At 60.7% G+C, this 4,884-nt stretch overlaps 1 long non-coding RNA gene across 1 annotated transcript; it reads right to left on the reverse strand.

Annotated features, from left to right (window-relative positions):
* Positions 1 to 697: 697 nt before the first annotated feature.
* Positions 698 to 3,952, reverse strand: LOC112910472 (uncharacterized). Its single transcript, XR_003233245.2, has 3 exons — positions 2,280 to 3,952; positions 1,938 to 1,965; positions 698 to 1,710 (listed from the first exon to the last, which is right to left on the reverse strand). It is a non-coding gene; the product is annotated as an uncharacterized lncRNA (long non-coding RNA).
* Positions 3,953 to 4,884: the final 932 nt, after the last annotated feature.

Raw genomic sequence — 4,884 nt, forward strand, 5'->3', positions numbered from 1 at the left:
GCCTCTACCCTAACCCCAACCCTAGGCCTCTACCCTAACCCAAACCCTAGGCCTCTACCCCAACCCCATCCCTAGGCCTCTACCCCAACCCCATCCCTAGGCCTCTACCCCAATCCCATCCCTAGGCCTCTATCCTAACCCAAACCCTAGGCCTCTACCCCAATCCCATCCCTAGGGCCTATACCCTCATGACCTAATCATCTTCCTAAGGCCCCACCTCCAAATACCTTCACCTGGAGATTGGGTTTCAACACAAATGCTGGGAGACACAAACATTCTGATTACGATGGGTAACATCCTTGCTTCTCACAAGATTGAAGAAGGGTCTGGTCACAGCTGATTCTGATCTCATGGAGCAAAGCCTCGAGAACTGTGGCAAACGACTCAGGAGACGAAGAACAAAAGAATGGCAAACGAAGAGCCCAGAGACGATACTGTCGTTTTAAAGCTACTTCCCTTTCCATCTACCTGTTTATAACGTGTCTTATGTGCACACAATGTGGGGACAAAGGACGAGGACTAGAATCAACGCTCATCCTAGCAATAGGGAATGGTTGTCTTCCATGGATACATAAGCTCATCGGAAAAGCAGCCACATTCACCAGACTGATATATGATCAGTAAAAATTAACACTTCAAGCCATATAATCACACAGAGTTTTCTTAATTAAAATGTATATTTATTTTGTCAGCCCTGTAAGGATGGCTATATAAATACAAATAGAGAAAAAACAAACAACAACAACAATAAAAAAAAAAAAACATGTAAAACCCGCCAGCATAAAGAAAAGAGCTTATTCATGTATTTTTTAAGTGAATGATGATAGGTAGCTGCTTGCTGTGGTATTTGGATCCCATTGGATACATTTTAAAAAGTGATGTCATGGCTTTATTCGAAAATGTCAATTTTTGCAGTACACAGGATATTACCCTTTGCCGACCATATCAGTTTAGAATGCAAACTCGTAGCTGTCATTTTAAAAAAGAGCCGGGGATACACCATTTTGACCTTCTTTTGGGGGGCGCGAGCGTGAAGCAGGGTCTGAGGAGGAGGGCTCTTACAGGGCCGCAGGCCCTAACCCGGCCATGAGGAGGCAACCCCTCTTGAATATAAAAAAGAGACAGTCGCACTTTTACTTCTCTATCTGCTGAGACCAAGAGAAAGTGGCAAAAGACCGGCACAGCACTCACCGGGACACTGAGGAGCCAGTAAGGGAACCTTCACACCCGTCAAAGCAGCCGCGTGCATATCGGGACCTCAGCCTTGGACTGACGGGAAGTGAGAACGTCTGGGGCCCGGAGGGCCGCTCCACGCCGACCCCACGGCCCAGGCCGGGGTCCCTCCGGCGCGCCGCGTGGTCTCCCAGCGAGGCGGCGAGGGCCATCCGGGGGGCCCTGACACGGAGCAGGGGCTCAAATGCCTTGGGAGAAGCTTTCTGCTTTTCAGGAAAAGCTGGATTTTCTGTGAAATCTCTGGATTGCCAACCCAACGAACAGAGAAAAACGTCCATAGGGCAACCTGAATTCCCACGCGAGCTGACTTCGGTTGCCGGACATCCGGCGTGCACCCGTGCTCCAGGGCGACTCAGGGTAGGTCCCGGCCCCCAGCACTGTCTGGTACCTTCCACGAGACGAGGCACAGAGCAACCAAGAACGATACTGGGAAGCATCCCTAGTGGTTAAGCACAGTGACTTTGCGAATATGATTTTCTGAAACGGATTAAAAAAAAATAGGCTTGTATTTTACATTGATTACATTTTACATTGTATTTACATTTGATTAATTTCTCAAACTTTTTTAAAACAAAAATCTCAGTAGGCCTTAGACTGGTGATCTCCCCCACCGGGAGCCTCTGGGGGGCTGGGCCTAGTCTCCATCAAAGTAGAGGATGTGTTTGAAGGCGCTACTTTCCTGCACCAACATTAGGGCCTGGTACCTGAACATCAGCCTCTGGAATCTTCACACTGTGTAAAAAGACACAGGCCCGTGAATTAAAATGCACCCATTTCTTCTTTTTTTTTTTTTAAATTCAGTTTGCCAGCGTAGAGTATGACACCCAGTAAAATGCAGCTATTTGTAACCAGCTGGCAAAGGTTTCGTGGTAGAGGTCCTGAAGGCAACCGACCGCCTTTCCCCGGAGGCATGGGGGCGCCTATCATGTCCCTCCCGTGAGTTCCCTCCAGGGCCAGCTGTGGAAAGAGTGGCCTGATACCACCCGTCACGTGGCGTTCCCCTCCGTCCACCAGCACAGGGCCACCAACCCACGCAGGGCCCTGACCTCTGGCAGAAGGCTTGCTGGCCGCCTGCTGTGTGCACGGCTGCTTCTTCCGACACACTGATCTCCTCCGTGGCCCAGAATCCCGATTCTCCACCTCCCCGAGTGCTTCCTTCCACTGACTTCTCTCCTCTTGCTGACCTCCCAGGATGGTGTCAGCCAGGCAGTTCTGGAGCTTTGGTACCTGTTGGTCACCTTCCTATCCTGCAGCTTCAGCTCAAGTGACCCACTGACCTTTGTCCTCTCTGCTTAGGCTGAGGCTCCAGGATAGGAAGGTGGTTGCCAGGTATCAAAGCTCAACATCCAGGGCACCTGGGTGGCTCAGGGGTTGAGTGTCCACCTTGGTCCCAGGGCGTGACCCCGGGGTCCCTGCAGGGAGCCTGCTTCTCCCTCGGCCTGCGTCTCTGCTTCTCTCATGAATAAGTAAATAAAATCTTTTTTAAAAAACGCTCAACGTGCAGAATGAAGCGGCTTCACAGCGGGTGCAGTGCCTCGCAAGGACCCCCAGTAGGGCAGTCACAGCTAGAAGGGGTGCAGGGAAGACCAGAAGGCCCGGAGGTGAGCAAACAGAAGGGTGACAACCAGAGACAATCTCACAGGTCTGCACACTCGGGCCTGCGGGGCTGAGGGAAAGCCCCAGGTCAACGTGCATGGGTTGGTGCGAGCTCCCTCTCCACCTCGCCACCTCGCCGGTCCCTCCCTCGGCCACTCCAAGCTCCCACAAACCCAACCCCCACCCCAGCATCTCAGAGGGCTTAGGCCCTGGGCCTCAGCCGCGACCTGCACCGCAGAAAGGGGGAATTTCCCAGGGGGAGGGCCACGCCGGGGGCGGGAGGGGAGGAGCACAGCACAGGCCTGGGGCGGTGATTTCAGAAGTGCAACCTGCTGGGGGACTTTTTCTTCAGACCATCTGGAGGGAAGTGGTCAAAATCTGCTACAGGTTCTCCTGAAATGACCAAGTACCCATAGGAAAGTTGCTGCCTTGTTGAGAAACGGGGCTCCTTTGCTCCCTCCTGGGGGGGGGTCAAGGACTTTTCTATCAGTCAGTGGCCTCTCGGGCCCGGCCTGGGGGTGGAGATGCACCAATGAAGACCCCCCCCAGGCTGCAGGTGGCCACTGCGGGGCCTGGCTGCTCTGCTTTGCCATCCAAGGTGCCAAGAAGCATAGGAGGTCCGCAGCCCCGTGTGGCTGGGGAAGCACGAGCCGCGCAGGAAGCCTACTACGTGGTGTGGCTCCTGGCGCTTCGCGGGCTGTAGGTGTGTGGCCGGTGCCGCAGGAACAAGGTGCGGGACCTGCTCGGCTGCCGGACGGGCACCTGCTGGGGACCCAGGGGAGCGCCCGCGCCCCGGCGCCCCCCGAGTCAGCCCCTCGCACCTGCCCTTCCCCCGCCTCCCTCTGCGAGCCGCGCGGGGGACGCCCTTGGGGGCCGGGCGCACGGGCCGGCGGACACGGAGGCCACCTGGAGCGACCTGCTGCCCCCCCCCCGGCCCGGCGCCCCGCCCCGCCCCCCGCGGCCGCCGAGTGCGCCTCTCTTAGGAGCTGCCAGGTACCGGGCGGGCGCGGGGCGCTCACGGCCCGATGACGTCAGCGTGTTATTGACTTTCCAAGTCTGAATGACTGAGCACCGCGCGGGGGCGGGGCGCGAGGCGGCGGCGGCGCGGGGACCGGCCGAGCGAAAATGGGCTGGCGCGCGGCGGGGAGGGGGAGGGGCGGGGAGGGGGAGGGGGAGGGGCGGCCCCGGGCTCGGGCTCCGGCTCGGCTCGGCTCGGCTCGCGGCGGGGCGGCTGCAGCCCTGCCCCTGCCCCTGCCCCCGCGCGGCCCCCGCCCCCGCCCCCGCCCCCCGCCGCGGGCCCGGCACCTCCCGAGCCTTCCCGCCCCGGAAGCCTGAGCCACGTGGCCGGGCCGCTCACAAAGCGGGGAGCCCGGGCGGGGGGTGGGGCGCCCTCCCCCCACCCCCCGCAGCCTGTGCAGGTGTGCGGCCGCCCCGCTGCGCTCCCTCCCCCGGGCCCGGCACCCTGGCCTCCGGACGGGCAGCAGGTGCGGCAGGTGCGCCTCCTCCCGCGGGGCCTGGGGCGGCCCGGGCGGCCGTGCGCGGACACGCTCCGAACCGGGGCGCGGCGGACCGGGACCCCGACCCGGACCCGACCCGACCCGGCCCGACCCGGCCCGCTCAGGCCGCCGCTCCCGCCCCACCTCCTCCGGCGCCCCCGGCTTCGCGGGCCTCACGGCTGAGCCCAGGCCCTGCCTCCTGGCCGGGGCTCCGCGGCTCTGCACCCCGCCCCGCCCCGCCCCGCCCCGGTCCTGGACCCCCAAATCCCCCAGGCGCCGCCCCGCTCAGGGCTTACGTCCCGGCAACTGCTACGGATCGCCCCCCTCCCCCTTCTGCCCCTCCCGCCCTTCCTCCCCTCTTCCCTCCGCTCCCCTCCCCCACCCGCCCTTCCTCCCCTCCCCCTCCTCCCTGTCCTCCCCTCACCTTCCCTCTCCTCCTCTCCCTCCTCCCCTCCCCCTCCTCTCCTTCCCCCCTCCCGCCCCTCCTCCTCTCCCACTCCTCCCCATCCCCTCCCTCCCGTCCTCCCCTCTCCTCCCCTCCCCCTCCCGCCTCCCCTCC

Source organism: Vulpes vulpes, chromosome 3 (genome assembly GCF_048418805.1).
Source record: "Vulpes vulpes isolate BD-2025 chromosome 3, VulVul3, whole genome shotgun sequence".
Taxonomy (NCBI): domain Eukaryota; kingdom Metazoa; phylum Chordata; class Mammalia; order Carnivora; family Canidae; genus Vulpes; species Vulpes vulpes.